General features: G+C 44.9%; 1 long non-coding RNA gene across 1 annotated transcript in view; it reads right to left on the bottom strand.

Moving 5' to 3' along the window:
- Window positions 1-227: 227 nt before the first annotated feature.
- Window positions 228-19,604, bottom strand: part of LOC127057994 (uncharacterized) — a 103,112-nt gene continuing 83,735 nt past the window's right edge. Inside the window, exons 2-4 of the long non-coding RNA XR_007776255.1 lie at window positions 11,786-11,929; window positions 4,725-4,833; window positions 228-268 (exon numbers count right to left, since the gene is read on the bottom strand). This is a non-coding gene — a long non-coding RNA (uncharacterized LOC127057994). The remainder of the gene's footprint in view (window positions 269-4,724; window positions 4,834-11,785; window positions 11,930-19,604) is intronic.

Raw genomic sequence — 19,604 nt, 5'->3', positions numbered from 1 at the left:
TGCACAGGTGCACAAGGGGAGGGCAATCCATTGGCTGCTTAGGAGACAGGGAGGAGTGGGGAGATTGGGCTCCACACCCACACTCACAGGACAGAATTTGGCCCTGGTTTTCTAACTCCCATTAATCTATTGGTATCAGGATTGGAAGCACGCTGGACTCCAATTCATACATGCTTTGCAAGTGAAGAAAGGGGCAATTTATATATAATATGTAAAGTTCTGCTTACTGGATACATCCCAACAGAACCTGTGGCTGGCACCGTCCAACCTGAAAGACAATAAGCCATGCCTCCATTTAGGAATCCAAGACAGAGACCTTCACAACAAGACGTGCCGCTTCCCTCCTTACTACCCGCAAATAGGGGTCAACAGACCAGTTCAGAACATCAGTCTTGCCTCACTCTCTTCTTTCTTTTGTTTCCTTATTTTCCTTCTTAATACAACATTTTATAGAATCATTTCTGTCTTAGCAGCCCTTTTCCTTGTATCGGTTCTGACCACGCGATGTGTGTGTCTACATGTTCACACGCATGTAGTATTCCTCTATCTGCTGACAAAAGCTGGTGTGGATTTAGGGGTGGGAGAAAGGCAGCAGATTGGCGGTGACGGAAACTGATGTCCCTCCATCCACTCGCTAGGCAAAGCATAGAGAGCAGCAGGAGAAATTTCCTCACATGGCTTCCTGCCGATAAACTTCAGCCTGAACTTGGAGGCCTCTGCCAGCAAAGATGCCAATTAGTTCCAGGAGCAGTGATGGCTTGAAGGATGTAGTGAGTGAGCAGCTGTGTGTTGTCTGCCCGACAAGGGATAACCTTGTAAGCATCAGTAACAAAAATGCGGGTGAGGAATCGGCGTAGAAAAGGGAGAGGAATCAGACCCTCATAAAGAGATGGGGAGGAAGCTGGGAGCAGGGCAAGGAGTTCTAAGAGCAGGGACCTTAACAAATACTAGCAGCCAAAGGGTCAGACTGGAGGTCCCAGGGATTCAAGCTAGATGCACTGTAGAGCTTTATAGACAGTTCCAGCATCGTCTCCAGGATAGACATTGCTGCAGATTTACAGACAGCTTCCTGGGGACTTGTTTTAAAGAGAACAACCTCGCAAGGCTGGCACATGAGGGGCTTAGCAAGCTCACACTAGTTTGCTCCTTATTGCCAGACTGCATTTCCCATGACCTGACTCTGTGACATGAGTTATAGACACCACGGTATTTGCTCTGTTCACCTGTTGGGGGCATCTAGGTCCTTTTAATGTCTGACCTCCCACTCTCTCATTTCTGCAGCCTGGCTCCTCAGATCCCCAATCTTCCCTAATAGCCCAACAGTGTCCCACAACCCCTTCGCCGGACTGCACAGACGTGGGAACCCAAATGAGGGCCCAGGAGACCAGTAATAACCCAGAGAGCCTTCAAGTTCATAGTATAATTATTACCTACATGGTGGTGTTTGTAGGACGGCCCTCTTAGGGTCAGGGACACATCACATCTAAATGCGGAGGAGAAGACATGACCCGCCCTGAAGGGCTTCAACTCCGATGTCAGGCAGGTTGGAGCAAGTGAATGTCATGAACAATACAAAGGAGAGGAGGAGGACGGGCTGGTGGTGGTTAGAAGCTCATGCGGTTACATGGCTGGGTATATGCACAAACTCAACCAGGCTGAATCATTTCAAGGAGGTATTTCTGTGGGTTTGTTTTTCTAACCTAGCCATTGATACTGGGCAGGTGCTCAGCATCCTGGGATTCATTCCACCAGGACTGTTATCCGTTGCTTCAACGTCCTGACCTCACTAGCAGAATGAGGAGAGGAAAACGGGGCTAACCTGGGGAGCAATGGCATTGAATGTACAACATGGGGTGTTTCAGGAAAGGGCCAGGAAACAGGCCTACCCATTGCAATCTGCTGGAAAGGACAGGATGGATGCAAACACTGGGTAGTCATCCCTCTCTGCAGTCCACCTCCCGCCAAAGAGGAGGTTTCTGCAGAGGGCTTGAACTGTTTGATCATCAAGGGTGGTTCACAGGGAGAAGTGCGAATCAGCCTCCCCCATTTTTGGCAACTGTCTGTTAACCTGTTTACATTGTCTTTAGCTAGCTATTCAAAGGATCTCTGCAGTTCTCCACTCCCTGTCCCTCCACTCCCTGGAACACTTTATTATGAAACCTTAACCTAGGTCAGACGAGTTTGTTCAGGCCAAGCAGAAGTCAGTGCTGAGAGGCTGCCAAGACACTAGGCAGGAAGATCCATTTTAACATTCTTCCAGCAGCCAGATAGAATCACATCTATGGGCCTGATCCAAAGCCCACTGAACTCAACAGGAGCCTTGCCAGGGAATTCAAGGGGGGTTGGACCAGACCCTATAGGAACTGTCCTGCTAGAGATGATGCATGCTCTATCCAGTCCTGCATTCTGCCTCCTGCTATACAAGAGCAGATCAATAGACCGGCTAGTCCAGTATTTGCCTCCTGCCATGTCTGAACTGACAAATGTGCCATCTCGTCCATCTTGTCCATTGTCTTGTCTCCAGTGCTGACTTCCCTTTTCTCTACACAGCCCAGCTATGGCATAATTTGAAAGCACTGATGAATGAAGCCCCACAACCCCCTTTTGGGGGAACGGTGGTCAAATAAGGTTAAGTGGCTTGCCCAAAGTCACATGGGAAAACTGGGGAAGAATTGGGACTTGAAGCCCAGATCGCCAGCACTGAAACCACAAGGCCATCTTCCTCTCTCTGAGGAAGGCCAATAAAAACCTTCCAATGCACCTGCTTATCACACCGTACCTATGTCTTGGGAAATAATTTGTTCACCACCTGAGGTGGAGATCTGCCTTCTTACCCCCTGAGGCATGAAGGGGAGGAATTGTTCAGGATGGCCAGAGGGCATAAATCTAGCAGTAACAAGATGAAACCAAGCAAAGGGAAATTTAAGCTCATTGGTGAGAAACAATTTCCTGTTGATGGTTTCCTGTTTGCCTCGTGCTTGAGGCTTTTAAAACAAGACTAAGGAGGGCCTTATAGATTGTACCCTGGGGAACAATCTTCACTAGATAAAGTACGATGGGTTGGACGGGGTGAAATGGAGAGGTGGTACTAGATAAACAAGTACATCTGCTCTTCCTCTGATCTGGTCCAATGTTCACTGAAGTTAATGAAGAGAGTACCTAATTTCTGTAATCGCCCTGTTGATAATTACCCTGGCTTGCAGATGCTGTTCTCATTCATGTCATTAACTGCCACACCCTTGTGATGATTAAATGAATGGAAGGTTGTGCAGGTCGGGAAGGGCTATCATTGCGGTATCATGTCCCGGAGCCAAAGGGTGGAACTTTCCGCTAGCTCTCAATTTCCTAATTCACAGTAGGTTTACTACTAGAGAAAGCCCTGAAAGATTTTTTCTTTTAAATAATAAGCAAGCACCTCTTTGCCTCAATAGGCCCTGAAGTCCTATCACCTGCTCACAAGCAGTTGGAAATAGAGATGGTGGCATAATTATTACAACTTTCTTCCCGCTGCCTTTCGACTCAGATATGCCAAGGTGCACAGCTGAGCACTTTGGCCCCAACCTAGGAAACCTCTTAAGCACATGCTTAACTTTAAGCATTTGAGAAGTCTCACTGATGTCAATGAGTGGTGTTACTGAGTTACATTGTCCTGCTCATCTAGGCCGATGCTCTTATTCATCATGGACTGTGAGCACAAAAGTGTCCCAGACTGTAATGAACACCTCCGCTTCCCAAGAAACCCAAACATAGGAAATAATCGATTTGCCTCCCACAGCAGGGCTGGGATGCAGAATTCAGTTGCTCTCGGTGTCTACCACATTGTTGACATCTCTCTAGTACTAAGGTACCCAAGGACTGTATGAATATTCTTATAGCTGTTGCCTCTGCAATGCCTTATCATTTGTGGTGATATGAATCTTAATATTTTAGAGATAGGCAGGAACATCACAGTCGAACCTTAACAAACTTTTAGGAAGTTTGGGTTCCAATCAGATTCGAGATCCAAATATCCCAATTGATACCATCTCTGGTGTTGATGAAATTATAGAAAAATGAAATCATAGAATCATAGAGATGTAGGATCTCAAGAAGTTATCAAGTCCAGTCCGCTGCACTGAGGCAAGACCAAGTAAACCTAGACCACCCTTGACAGGTGTTTATCCAACTTGTTCCTAAAACCCTTCAATTATGCTTGTGATTTCACAAATGTGACCATAACTTCAGGTGAGAAATTAAGGAAAAGGTGCAGATGAGAAGCGAAGGGGGCAAACATCCTTTAGTAGCAAAAAAAAAAAAAAAAAAAGAGAGAGCAGAGAAATAAAAAGAGTATCAGATTTTGGCAGAATCATTCCTGCAGTGAATGCTTTCCAGGTGATTCCTCACTACCATAATGAATGCCGGAGACAGAGAAAGAGATCAGCTAGAGAGAGGCATATATCAGTGGCTCCTTAAAAATAAGATACACAGGAACTATGACCATGTCCTTTCTATGTGTTCACTAAAGAACCTGACACATTTTGGGTGACTGTTACTATAATAAATAACAGTAACTAAAGGCTGGCAATTTAGGGGGTTATTATGGCAACAATCAAATTAATTTTGAAGTGATGTTTTATTATAGCATTTCTGCCCTGGAGAATGATTTCTGTAGAGATTTGCTTCAGTAATAGCCATTTGGGAGAATAATATCTGGGGTGGCTGTGCACCCTAATAATAGTACTTACCAATCAAAAGAAGCAAACCCAGCCCTCTGCGGAGAGATGTCATAGCTGCGAAGGTTCCCTTCGAATCCATCTCCACTGTCGAGTCTACGCACAACAGCAAAGTAGTTAACTGCAATATCAAAATATGCCAAACATCCTCAGGAGATTAGGAAATAAACAAGACCCCCATTCAAATGATGTGCCTTTTAAAAGATACTGACACCAGCTGACCCTCAGGAAACTGTGAAATTAATTATCAGAAACTGGCCTTAAATGCATTAAGGAACCCACTGCCCGTTGTGCTAACTGGACAAAAGTGCTAGACTATGTGCAGAGATCAGAGCATTAGTTATACTTGGGCTGTCATGGAATTCCTTTAGCAAACAGCCTATCCCTCATTAAAGAAAATAACAGGTTACATGGAAAACAAAGGCAGCTTGTCCTACCCAGCGTAGTACATACCTCTGAGTTCTCAATCAACTCTCCTCATTGTGTGTGAGGTTGGAAACGGCACGGCACAAGAGGTCTGCTTTTCACTGTATAAATCAGGGTGTGGATCTTAGAGTCTAAAACCATCATTTGAAATAACAGGATGGATGATGAGTGTCTACCACACCTATAATCGCTGGGAACGTCAGGTAGCAAAAACATGTCGATTTGCTAATTGTTGCTGTCTCCCAGATACAGACAGGAAAGACATCGAGTTCTAGTGAAGGGCCATATGGAATGGGCAGGATTAAATCAAAGGAAGGGCATAATTTCTCTGTCCCATGCACAGATCTCCCAGTGGCATCCACCTAACATCTGTGTGAAGAAGAAGAAGGGGAGAACAGAGCAGTGCCTTGTGGACAGCCGGTCCTGTTTTCTAATGTAGGTATTTCTGACCCAGAGATTCTGCTCCCAGCCATGTTAAAGCCAATATACTGAAGCACGTAGCTTTGAAACCAATGTGGAGGCACCAGCTGAGATCAGAGTACAGCCCTACATTACCACTGGGTCAGTCTTCCAAGCCATTCCTGGGAAATTCCAAAGAGTTATCCTGCTGCCTTATTCTCTTGCATAATCTCTGACGGAGGGGGATGCTCAGGTTTTCCCTCTGCCCACAGAAGACAGACGTGGGAGAACAGCATCTCATCACATAACGAATGGATTGCTGACAACCCCTAGCATGGAGTGTGGGGGTGGGGGGAGCGGGGAGGGGTCAATCAAAATGTCAAAATTCCAACCAGCTTTCATTGCAAAGATTCCTTGAAGTGTACAAAGCACATTGAAGGCATCTCTGGAATCCTAGTCCACTGAGAAACCAGAGACTGATTCCTCCATACTCCTGAACTTCTGCACAATAGAGCAGTGTTGTAGCCCACAATTTTTCTTTCATCTCCTCTATCTCGCTAAATTTCCTATAATGTAACTTTACTGGCTTCCCAATCTGTCGTTCCAGGGCTAGTTTCTGCAGGCCACTCTATTCCATAATCTAACATTCCTAGTAAATTGTTCACAGCTGTTAATTAGGAGGCTTTGTGTATTCATTGCATGCTCTAGGTGGCTGAGGAATCACTGCTGGTGTTGGATTTGCAAGGTCCTTGGAGGAAATGTATCCTGGTAACTTCCATCCACCTCCACAGGGATTTAGTACCAGTTATGGAATCTCATGACTTTGACAGAGGTCTCTGGTCTTGTGCTGCCTCCAAGCTAAAGGGTTTTCATTGTCACTTTGCAGATAAGATATCTGGACAGTTGCAAGTTGTGATAATGAAAGCATTTGATGAGGGATGGATGTCACATTTTCTTTCTGCCCCTTTAAGATTTTTACACAGTATCAACACCATGGTACTCAGCAGCAAAGCAAACAAAAGAGCATAAAGGCTCCTAAGCAAATGAGATTTACATTCTCATTTCCCATGCAGAAAGGAGGGTGACTTTGGTGCCCAGGTTCGAGGGTCTTTTTTGGTTGATTTTTATACTATTGTTGTTCCTGGGGGAAAGTGCTACAGAAGAGGTAGGTTTTACACCTAGGTCTGTCAAATTATGTGCTATATCAGGGAAGTGGAGCACGAGTGTGTGTTGAATTATTGTTCTACTGTGCACTCAACCCCTACTTTCTCTGGATACCTGACATTCTCTAAGCATCACTTTACATGTATAGCAGCTATTTCTGTACTCATGTGACATCACTTTAAGTCACACACGTATATCTGTCTGATATCTGTGTGGGACATTGATACTATAAAGTGACTGGCAGAACACCCCTCCTAGCACCACCCAAATGACAGAGATGCTGTATTTGTAAATAGCAGAATTCTGTAGATTCCCTGGTCAAAGTAACACACTTAAAATCATAAATATGGTAATGGAGCTTTAAAATTGTATCTGTGCCACACAAAGGAAGCATGTTTGCACAGGAACTCAATGCTTTTCAATGGAAACCACCCAGTAGGGCAAGAAAATTCAGACAGCACCGGGTGCTGCCTGCAAGAGCCCTGACAACTGTTCCTCATTTCAAAGCATGAGAAGCTGAAATACAAGAATCAGGAAAGGACCCACTCCAGCAGAAAAATCAGCACTGAACCTCCGTCAAGGGCCAGCTATTCATCCCAGCATATGGGACAGGAAGGAGTCAGAGCATCAGGATCAGCTGCTTGCGTCAGTCAGGAATGTACTCATCTCGAAATAGATACACAACAATCACCACTTCCTTACAGGAAAGAGAGCGCTCCCACCTGCAGGGACGGACTTTTATATTCAATTCATGATCCCCCAAGTTCACTATTCCTGTTTATGTTCTTAAGTGGCCTGCTGGGTTATTCTAGAATAACTAGCACCCAGCGGTGGTGTCTGACATTGTACTTAGAGCCGGATCTGATGCACATCTCATGAACACCTTTCTTTTCAACTTCACCGGGTGTCAATATGGGCCCTTTTTTACCTATTCTAAGTACCCGGTGTGAGGGAAAATACAGTGGGCGTACAACTTTGGCCAGGCTTTTACGCCTAAACTTTGGATAAGCTTGTTTCTAGACTGTGTTGAACTTTGGTTCAGCTTGTCTCTGTGTATAAGGGGAAGAAAGGAGGGGGACAAAGTGATGAAAGAATGAAGGAAAGTTGCTTCTGTGTGTCAAGAGGTAAAAGGAGTCACAGTGGAAAATCCCAAAACGGAACAATGGCTTTCCTGTACAAAGGGCATGCAGGGGCAGAAAGATGTGGTCAGGGCCCCAAAAAGAGGAACTGGAATTGGATAAAGGGGAACCAGGAGATCTGTTAAGTTACAGCAGCTGAGCTTGCTTTCAGGACTACAGAAAAGGTGTTAGAACAGTCAAACCACAAACTTGACTAGAATTGACAATAACAGGAAAAACCATAAATGGAAAGGTAATTGGTCAGCCTGCTTCTGATTAGCATTGTATCCCAAATAAGGCAATTAAAATGTGTCACCAGCGTGCTACATTTTGCGGTTTTAACCTTTATAAGCTTGGTGAGAATTGTAGAGAGCAGAGCAGCTTGCCTCTTGCATGGGGTCATGCTGTCTCTCCCTGCATATATGCTTGTGTGAAATAAAGGAGCCTCAGTCTGTCTGATCTAAAATCAACCGTGTGGTCAATTTTCCATAACACTGGGCAGTAACTCAAGTATCATTGCATGGTACCCATGGGAAAATGAGATCTAGATGTAGGTATCACACACCAATGCCCAGGGAAGAGAGAATTGAACTGGAGACCTCCCAAGCTAACCACATGACTCTCTACAGCTTGAGCTAAAGAACTAGGCACAACTTCCCATGCCACATCCCTCCATCCAAAAGTAGAGGGCAGCAATGGGGATAGCACAAAGACAAGGAAGAAAATAGGGAGTAGTGAAGATGGCTTCAGTTGTGGAGCACATAGAGTGATGGGGTAGAATAAGGATAGAGAGGGGGTAGGCAGATGGGGAGTGGTCCAAACCACTGAAAGCAACGACAAGAAGTTGGGGGGTGGAGAAGAGATTTTAGCCAAATTCCCGTGGAATTCAGTGGATCCAGGATTTTACCCCTGGACCTGATGTGGCAGGCCAAAGGCAACCAGTGGGCCAGTGGAGAGATTCATAGCGGGGATGGACACGGTCCAAGAGACAGACAATCATTACGGTTGACATCCTTTCTTGCATCCCCAAAAGAAAATAATTAAGTGTATTAAAGACACCTTTTCTCCCTTGCCTTAGCTGTGAATATTGCATCTACCTATGACTCACGTTTTCCTTCACTGGCATGAGTTGCTGGCATATGCAGTGTACGTGCTAGATATTTCTGGTCCAATATGCAATGCCAGGCTAGGTGCTGTAAAGGGAAAACAACAAGAGGGTGTGGCAGTATGTCATCCACACCCTGTAGAGGCTAGCGGCTGTTACAAAAGGCTTTGTTTATGTTGCTAATTAAAACCAATATTTGGTTGGGATTTATTATCATAAATCAGAGATCTCTTTGCTTTGGGAGGCCTGTGGGAAAGCAGGTGAGCAACTCAGACCATGGACAAGTGCTCATACAATATACCAAGATGCCACTGGCAAATGTGTTTTTTGCTGGCAACCAGGGTTGGCAAATTCAGCAGAGACCTGACTGAGGAGCTCTTCCCACATCAGCCATAGAGTTGGTCCTGCATGGACGTGGTGGGATGGGAAACTCGCCCTGCCAATAACTGTGCTCTGCTTACTCTGTGGGATGAATAATCAGGACCAAATCCTATTTAACTCCATGGGAGGCTCTCCTTGGACTATAATGGAATTTGGGTTGGGTCCAAAGAGAACTGCCAATGTAGTCCTTTTTGTAAACTCCAAATCTCTCTGGAAATGTCCATTTGACTTTCTGTTATCCAAGTTATTGTGAAGAAGGAAAATGACATAGCCTAATGTCTTTTACAGTTCAGATTTGCTTTGTCAATGGCATTATCTGAATCATCGTTGGTTGAACTGGTGGCATCTTTTCTAAGTCTGCTTGGGCTGTGCACCATTCCACCAGCTTTACCGTGTTTGCCAGCCAGAGCATCCCAATGCCAGAGGGCAAGGGGCTTGTAGCCCCCAAATTTCACATTCCTGCATGTACCTCAGAATCTGACACTACTGCAGTCAGGCATTTTGTATGTTCAGCCACTGCTAGCTGAAACCCAAACATTACATAGCTAGATATAGCTTTAGGGCCCTGAGAGGCAAGACCATACAGTTCTGCTGTCGGAATTGGATTTTGGGACAGGCAGTTTAAGATTCTATGAAAATAGAAGAAATGTTTGACAGCCAACCTTGGTTTTAGGCACCTCTGACATGTACGTTTTCTTATTGTTGTGATAGAAATGCTTTGCTGATAAGATGAATAATGAATTGTTATTGGCTGGTGCTCGGGGAATTGTTTAGCCTATTAGGTGCTATTATGAATTATATGCTTTGTTCAGAGAAAATTTATACAAAATTTAGTCAGAAAGCGTGATTTGGAGCAGTCTGAGGAAGCTTTTCTTTGGGCCAGGGTCTGACACTAAGTTCTCCAGCAGCTAGATGGAAAGAGGAGCCCCCTGATGCCTGTCTGCTGAGTCCTCTAAACCATTGTGACACACTATACCTCAAAATAGCACCCTGTAAGCCCCATATTCATCATTCATATATATGAAATATATTTCAAAAGTTTGCTAGTGACACACAAAGGTGGCAAACCACTCCCAGAAGGATGCTCAGTGATCACTAATCTGCAGGGGAGTTGTGATCAATGGATTTACAATTCAATGAGGGCTGCCCAAGCCCTGTGACTCAGCAAAGGCCATCAGGACGTGCCTGGGCTAGTATTTTCCAGGCATATGGACTGAGAGTATAAAATAAGGGACAATGCATCATGCCTTTGCCTTTCTCCTCCCCCACTTATGCTGGAAGCAACAAGAACGTAAGAAAGACAGAAGATTTCAGCTGAAGAGACTGGTCCAGGTTTAAGGGAGAAACCTGTGTACTATGGACTTTAACATCCAGTGAGATGAGAAAATTGCTTGATCTAAATATTGCCTTGTGTAATAGGGTTTAAGAATAAGATTCTGCGCTCATCTTTTATTTCCTTTGGTAACTATCTCTGACCTGTTATGCCTACCACTTATAATAACTTAAAATCTACCTTTTACTCCTGACACTGCTTGGAGAGAAACGGTCAAGTTACCACTGCTTTGGGTTCTTAAAACCCTGGGTGACAGGCTCACTGGTGGCTGTATCGGGTCGCAAGTTTCAGCTGGCCTGACTGGGTCAGTGTACCCCAATTCACTTGTGTCATAATCTGTAACAGATGTCATGTAAGATACCCCTGGAAAACCAATAACACATTGATCATTAATATTCCTGCATGGTATATGTGCAGTGAACACCCAACGGCCTGTACAAATGTGAAGGAAATAAGGGACTAACATGTGTTTGACCCAGACAAGTCTGGGGAGTCTTTAAAGTCTTTAAACCATGATTTGAGGATGTCAGTAACTCAGCCAGAGGTGAGGGATCTTTTACAGGAGTGGGTGGGCAAAGTTCTGTGGCCTGTGATGTGCAGGAGGTCAGACTAGATGATCATGATGGTCTCCTCTGACCTTAAAGTCTATGAATGGGTGAACAGGTTTTTTCCAGACAAAGGAAAGGCCGATGCCTCCACCCAGGTGCGATCACAGACAACTGGCAAGCATAGTCAAGTGGACCTTCATTGGCATATGGGAGGCTGCAGAGGCAGATCATCTGGCATTGTAGAAAGCATCACTGGGGAAGAACCCATCATGGAACCTTCTCCATCAGGAGTCTCAGCAGTTAGGCCATGAACAGAGAGAACCATGGAGACTGAACATCTCTAAAATAGGCCAGGTCCCCTCTAAGACACTGAGACTTAGTGAAACGTTAGAGCCAAAGACTGGAATCCAGAGACCTAGATTCTGTTCCCAGCTCTGTCACTGACTTGCTGTATGAAGTTGGCCAAATCACTCATCCTGTCTTTCCTCTTCTGCTCAATGAGGGTAATGAAATTTATCCCACGGGCATATTCAAAAGCTAAAGACATTTGCATTGGTGAAGCACTGTGATGGAGAGTGCTAGATATAGGTGCAAATTACCTCCAGGGCCTAATTCATGAAGTTTTTCTGGAGTCTGGTAAAATCCATTGCATCAGGAAAATGAAAATGGAGTTATTTCCTAAAGCCATTTTAGAAAGTTGTTCATCAGCCACCACCAGTTCACAGGTAAATCAGCATCTGAACCTATCAAAATAAAGGGAGTGAAATGAGAAATGGAAGTGATGAATATTTTGTGTCCTGCTAACCCCCACCTCTTTTTTTACAGTGTGCAAAAGATGTATAAGCTATTTCCCTCCATCCAGAGAAAAGGGATGTTGTGCGAAGGCAAATACATTCCTCTGCTGAAACGTCTGTGGAAGAGCAGAACACCAGTAAAATGTACAACCAGGGCCCTAGTGCAGTCTTGGAAGGGACGTATTATGGACACAGTAACTCTCTCAATCCCTTTTTAATCTCTTCAGAATTGTACAGATCTAAAACCTGTTGTGACTTGGTGAATGATGGGAGTCTCCCCAATTCATTCAAATAATGCTTTGTGAACCTCTTTCCCTTGTGCACTGAAATATCCTTTGCCCCTTACATGCAAACAAAGAAACACACCTAAACAAACAAGCAGGCTTGTGAGTGTCTCAGTTAAGAACTTAATAGGCACTGAGTCAACCAGTGTTTTTCCACATATCCCATTTCATTCACCAGTGGATGAAACCTGCTCTTAAATCTTCATGCTAACCCTGACAGAAAGGGCCATTGCAGATAAGCCAATGCTTTTCCAAGGCAAACTCCTTGGCTGCCTGAAAGAAGCTGGTGATCAAAGGGTTAATTCATTTGTTACTTTTTCTTTCTCATGCCCCATCTTAGTCCTACCCTCTGCTAAAGCTTTTCTCTTAAAATGTGCCACTTTGGCTAGCATTGGCATATGTCCACCCATGGTAGCAGTGGAGGGAGTTCCAGTGTAGATAAGGCACAAGTAGCCTCTTAGCCCTTACATCACAGAGTCTCTTAACGACATATTTCATGTTAGTCTGTGAACAGCGGGGCTGTCCAATGTATTGTCTTGTCGTGGTGTTTTAAAATTAATTGCATGTATTATATCTGCAGGCCTGAGATTCCGCTCTGATGGTATAAACCGGAGTAGCTTCAATGACTTCATTGGAGCTCATCAGAGAAAACAAGAGATCAGAATCAAGCCCAAAGCGTGGTATATGCAAGGCACACATCTGGATATTATTTCACTGTCCTTGTGTGTTCTGTGTGCATTTATTATGGACATCATATTAATACAAAGTTTTCTGTTTTAAAACAGGATTCTATTTGTTCAAATGAGCAGCTCTTCTTGTTTGCTTGGGTGTTTTTGGTTACAGTGAGGAGCATGTGGGAGGGAAAAGCTTGTTGAAACACAGTCTTGAGTGCCTCAAACCACACCTAAAATCATGCAGGGTAACTAACATGGGGTTGGGGCTATCTGCCTTTTATGGTTCAGAACTGTCTTTAAATGTAAACTCACCCAAGACCAGAAATCTTTGCCATCAAGCAGTTTCCTATGGTAAAAGAAGTATTTCAGGGGTGAAAAAAGATTTGATTCCTCCTGAAAATCTGTGATAAGTCTGTCTCTTGTAAATGTCTCTCCCCACCACCTCTGTGTAACAGGGTAATATTAATATTTCTTGGTTGCACAGTGTAAGCAAGATCCCAAGGTCTAAAGATTATCCCCATTTTACAGATGAGAAAACCAAAGCACGGCAAGCTTAAGTGATTGTCCAAATTCATGCACTGAATCAGTGGCAGAACGAGGACTAGCCCTCCTGATTCACAGTCCCCCTCGCTAATCTCTAGACCGCATTGCTTCTTTGTCTGTTTATTTCCCATCTGACTCTATTATCTTTATCTCCTCAGGACTAGGTGCTCTGGGAATTATTCTGAAGTCACAGCCAAGAAGATCAGGAGGAGAGCTGCAAGAACCAGTTTGGATCAAATAAGTTCTGACCAGAAAATTCATCCAAAAAGCAAACTGAACCCCTCCCAGGCTGAAGCCCGGCTGGTGGTTAAAACAACCTTTTTTTGTTTGTTTTAAGGATCATATTCATGATGCAGTACACTGAGGTTAAAAACCATCCACTTTTAATACTCAGACAGTCCTTCCCTCCCTGAATGACCAACAATGGCCAGGGTATTAAATGAGAAAGAACGTCACAACGTCTCTTTGAAATGTTAAGTAAACTTCCACCAGCAAGATTGCCCTATAGCGCTGGAAAGTCCCATGGAATAGCGTGCTCTGACTTTTACCGCCCCTATGCCATGCATCAGTGCACGTGCTTCATGCTGACATTCCTATCATTTCAATGGCCAGGCAGGCAAGAAGTATATTCAGTTGTAAAGGTCACTGAGGGCCCAATCCTGCTTCCCTTGATACCAGTCAGAGATTGGCCTCCAGTGGGAGCAGGCCCTTAGATGACACATTAGCAAGTCTCTGTCCCCACGCCCTGTGGAGCTCTGCTCAGAGGTGAAGGCTGTCCCAGGATAACCACATGGGTACACCACTGCCCACCTTTGTGGGTGGGGCCCCTGTGATGCAAGGTTGGTCACAGTGACTGCACATTCACCCCCGGGGCCTGGAAGGCATCAGCCACACAGCGTTCTTACGGTGCCACTCCCTTGCCAGCAGCTCTGGCATTTTCATTTCATTACAGACTGACTCCTCCTGAGGTGGTCTGCGGTGCAGCCCCCTCCAGCCTATCCCGTGTAGGGAACCCCGCAGAGGTATCACCTTTGGGGACTTGGGCAGAAGGAACACTCCCCGCGGTCTCTGATCCAACTCGAGTTAGAATTCCCACAGCCAGATGCAGATGGGAAGGGGAGGTGGTGACAGATCGCTCTGCCTGTAAGATAGCTACACAGCAGGTGCCATTATAAACTGGACATATAGGTCCCCCCTGCCCTCAGTGCAAATTAACTGGGGCTGATATGCTGTTCCCTATTCTGAGCTACAGGGAACACCAGCCTTAGTCAGTCCAAAGGCACGGCTGCCCCTGCCACTGCATGTTTTAGTTTCGAGTCTCCTCTATGAGTCAGTGCTTTGCTGCTAGCTGTTACTCAGCTAGTTCCCCCGTCCCCCATGAAGCAGGAGTGACACCTTGCGCTCTAATGAAGAAATCTGATCATATAAACCCTGCTGTGATGGGTGCTGTGCAACCCCCTAAGGGAAGCAGGTAGCCCATGGGCTTATAAAAACCTAGCAGATACTTGCTCATTCAAAGTTAAAACCCTAAATCCAGCCTCTCCTTCCTGCCCTGCTCAGCATTTGCCAAGCCCTCACTAGCCAAAGGGCCCCAGCTGTGACCACGCTTCCTATTTCTGCTGTGCATTTAGCACCCTGTTAAGGCACACACATGCAGCCTATTCAGCCTCAGGCTATAGCATGCTTGCAGCTTTTAACCCTTTCCTGCCTCTATGCTAGTATGGCTGGTGATCGGCTCTGCAGGGCGTACCTGAGCCCTCAGGATAGGGAGATTTTAGCCCTTTCACTGATGTATTAGAGGGAAGAACTGCAAGGCCCTATGTTGTTCTGCAGAGACTAAATCCGGGCACGCACAGGGAGATGGTTTGGAATTTTACAGGCCCAGCTCTGGCAGCTGGCTTCATCCCTTCCACTGCTTACTGAGTCTCCCAGCACGGCTGGGGTTCTCCTGGGCCGTAGCTCTTTGAACACAGGCTTTACTGACAGCACCAGAAAAGACCAGTGTCCTGGGGAGAGGCACCTAGAAGCCAATGTGATGAGGAGGAAGGTGGCTCAATCTAGGGAAGGAATTTTAATGGGAATCTCTCCTCCCTTCTCTCATACAGGTCTGAGAGCTGTCCCCAGAAAATTCTTTATCCTGAGAGAGGGTTACAGGCCACAGAGTCCTAGAAGTTATTGATGGCTATTAGGTCACCTAGGCTCAGATCCTCAAAGGCATTTTGGTGAACCCAATGGGACTTTGGTACCTCAGGCCTGTAAGTATCTGAACCCTCGGCCTTTCCTTGCTAGTGCAGGATTGTCCATTTTCTAGTATCTTGCCCCATCTAGTTTGACACGTCCCAAGCAATGGATCTTCCACTGCTTCCAGCCGCCAGGCTGCTTCCCAAGGCGCTGAAGGAGTGACAGTCAGGAGAGTCCCAGAGGCTAGAGGGGCGGGCTGGGAGGCTGGAGGGAGGGATGATAGGAAGGTTCAGGAGCCTAAGCTGAAGTCTGGGTTCAAAACAGTACATGAAACCAGGTGAATTTCCCCTGGGCTGGGAGTTAAACATTTTGCACAGCTCGCTAGCTACCCCGTTCGGGAGAAGGCTGGGGAAGTTAAACAACTTGCCTGAAGTCACACGGCAAAGTCCGGGTCAGAGTTGGGAAGGCAGCCCAAGAGGGACCCCAAGAAGAGTTGCCAGTGCCCAAAGCTAACAGTGCCCCTCACCCCCAGTGAGCACTGCCTCTCCCTACTGATCAATCCAATTGTGGTGCGTCCACCCTGCCAGCTGATGCCCTGCACTGAGGAAAAGAAAGTGGCACAGACCCCACAGGCAGGAGGGAACCACCCGGAGGAGAAGAAAAATGAAGATTTCTTTTGAGATCCTAGAAACTGGAAGTGGAAAAGGCCATTTGATCCATGCCCTGCCAGTGCAATTCCCTGGAGCATGTCTTCCACTGCTCTACCAAGGCTAATTTGCAATAGGACCAGGGATGGGCCCCCTCACTTCCCTTGGTGAGGATGATCACAGCAGATCAGGGCAGTAGGAGATCAGAAAGGTGTGTCAATAAGCTGGCTGTTAAATTCTACTAGTGAGCTTCCCTCTTTGGCCGCTGGATGTCCCTGTTCACAAGTAAAACAAATAGGGCCAAGTGTGCTGGGGGAAGTGGAAGCTGAGGTTGAAACACACCAGAAAAAGAACCCAGAGTGTATGTTGCTCCATTGCCAGTGAGTGCATTGAGCCAGTTAATGGAGTGACTCTGTGAATCAATAACCGAGTCTCTACCCTAAAGCACAAGGACTATTTTAGCACCAAAGAAGAGGATTTCAGAAGATACTGGAGTTTCAGAGGTCAATGACTAGTAGAGATAGAAGCCCTGTCATCTGTGTTAGCAATGATCTAGAGAGCAGTGTCCTGTGCATTTATTAGTCTCCAATAAAAAATTCTCCTGTTAAAGTGTAGCTACTGTATATGATGCTTTCTGCTTTTTCATTATGCATCTGTCTAGCAATCATGATTTCTAAAGTGCTCATCACTTTATTTTCTGGACCTCCCCTCTAGTAAGAATATAACATAAGAACATGAAAACAGCCAGACTGGGTCAGATTAATGGTCCATCCAGCCCAGTATTCTGTCTGCCAACAGTGGCTGCTGCCAGATGCTTCAGAGGGAGTGAATAGAACAGGACAATTTCAAGTGATCCATGCCGTGTCATCCAGTCCTGGCTTCTGTCTGTTGGAGGTTTAGGGACACCCAGAACATGGGGTTGCATCCCTGACCATCTTGGCTGCGAGTTGATGGCATTTGCTGAAGATATACTTCCTTCTGTTGGTTTTAAACCTGCTGCCTATTAATTTCACCAAGTCATGCCTAGTTCTTGTATCATGTGAAGGGGTAAGTAACATTTCCTTATTCCCTTTCTCCACACCAGTCATGATTTTATAGCCCTCTAGCATATTCCCCTTGGTTGTCACTTTTCTAAGATGAACAGTCCCAGTCTTTTCAATCTCTGCTCGTATGGAAGCTGTTCCATACCCCTAATCATTTTTGTTACCCTTCTCAGTACCTTTTCCAGTTCTAATGTATCTTTTTTGAGATGGGGAGGCCAGAATTGCATGCGGTGTTCAAGGTGTGGGTGTACCATGGATTTATACATCTAGTGACGACATGGTATTTTCTGTTTTATTGTCTATTCCTTTCCTAATGGTGCCTAACATTCTGTTCACTTGTTTGACTGCCACTGCACATTGGGTGGATGTTTAGAGAACTCTCCACAATATCTCCAAGATCACTTTCATTTTGTATGGATAGTTGGGATTATTTTTTCCAAGGTGCATTTCCTTGCACTTATCAACGTTGAATTTTGTTTCCCATTTTACTGCCCAGTCTAGTGAGATCCCTTCTCAGTCAGCTCTTATTATCTGCTTCGCCTGATGGAGGGATAAAAGGCCAGGTCTAGACTATGCTGGGATGGGAGATTTCCATAGCTGGACCATGCTCTGCACAGACTGCAAGTCAAACTTTCTCCTCGCATCTCAGCCCCTTGGCCTGCGGCAGCCAGAGCACTTCCATGCACCAAGTACTACTAGCAAAGTTGCGATATAGTTCATTGTGTGCCAGGGCCGTCCTTAGGCATAGACAACATAGGCAGCTGCGTAGGGCACCTGAAAATTTGGGGAACCACTGGGTCTTAGTGTCCACCCTCTTGTTTTCCTATCCCTGTTCTGACCCTTCCTGCAGGCTCCCACAGATCGCTGCTCTAGCCTGGTGAGTCTTCCTTGGGAGGGAATCTAGTAGTTAAAAGTGAAAAAACCTCCAGCCTGCCAGACCTATTAGCACAACATTGAAACTGTTAAAGAGACATTCAAGGGGTAATAAAGCCATTTAACAGGCATTTGCCAACCCCAAGGTATATACTGACAGGTTTCAGAGTGGTAGGCCTGTTAGTCTGTATCAGCAAAAACAAGGATGAGTCCTTGTGTCACCTCAAAGACTAACAAATTATTTGGGCATAAGCTTTTGTGGACTAGAACCCATTTCATCAGATGTCCACGAAAGCTTATGCCCAAATAAATTTTTATACTGTCAATTTCTGACTTTACTGACAAAAACAGTTGTGCATTAATGTAATATTTACACAGAACATGTTAGTCTACAGGACCTTAGTTTAAAATTTGCTTTAAAAATATTTCATTAGTTAGCTAGTGAAGACTATAAAATCACATTTCTAAAAAATGCTTGCATAGAGTTTTAGATGCACAATCATCTTTAGCCTTAAATGTGTGGATCTTCACACATAGTTTTTTAAATAAATCCTTCAAAAGACCTCCCTTATCTAAAATACACATTTTAATTACTATAGTTAAAAAAAAAAGTGCTTCCAAGTCTTCCTGTCCTTTCTGTCCATCCCTTCACCACCTCTCCCCCCACTCCCCACTGAAGAGAGCCCTTAAAGGGACAACAGTCCTTCCCTTCCAGATAGCTGGACAAAGAGTTCCCTTTTTTACTTCTGACTATCCGACAAACTAGTTTTAAAAGAACCCTCCAGCAAAATCAGTACCATAGTAAGACAAAATCCTTGTTATACCTAAAATCTTTGGAAACATATTTTTTTAAAGTTGGTGAAATTTCATAACCATGTCTCTAGTTATGGAGATCACACAAAGTAAATTACTGTTCCCTTTTTCTAAAAGCAATGAACATTGTTATGAACACACTAAACCTCTCTGATTAATTTAAAAGAATGTCTTTGTTTCAGTGAGTTAAATATGTAGTAATCTGGAATGCTGGCTTAAGATTTGAGTACATTTAAAATATAAATTCAACTTAGAAATACTGATGAAGAAAATGTAAAACAGAGAAGAGCTGCATCATGTATTCCATTATATGTAATGTTGTATTCAGCAGGACAGCTGACTCACCCTTACTATGAAGTTTTTGCAAATAAATCTCTGACAAACTTCAGGGCATATCAAAAAACCTGTGACTGACATTTTTTATTCCCAAATTTTAGTGCTTTTAATTAGGTACTTTCTTCATGTCCATTCTGCATGAGGGAGAGTGCATGGAAGTCTCTGCGGGGAACTGTGACTCTCCGCCACCATGAGGCAGGCTGGGCATCTCATTATCCTTTGCTGTCAAG

Source organism: Gopherus flavomarginatus, chromosome 9 (assembly GCF_025201925.1).
Source record: "Gopherus flavomarginatus isolate rGopFla2 chromosome 9, rGopFla2.mat.asm, whole genome shotgun sequence".
In the NCBI taxonomy this organism is placed as follows: domain Eukaryota; kingdom Metazoa; phylum Chordata; order Testudines; family Testudinidae; genus Gopherus; species Gopherus flavomarginatus.
This window is presented reverse-complemented; position numbering and strand designations above follow the sequence as displayed.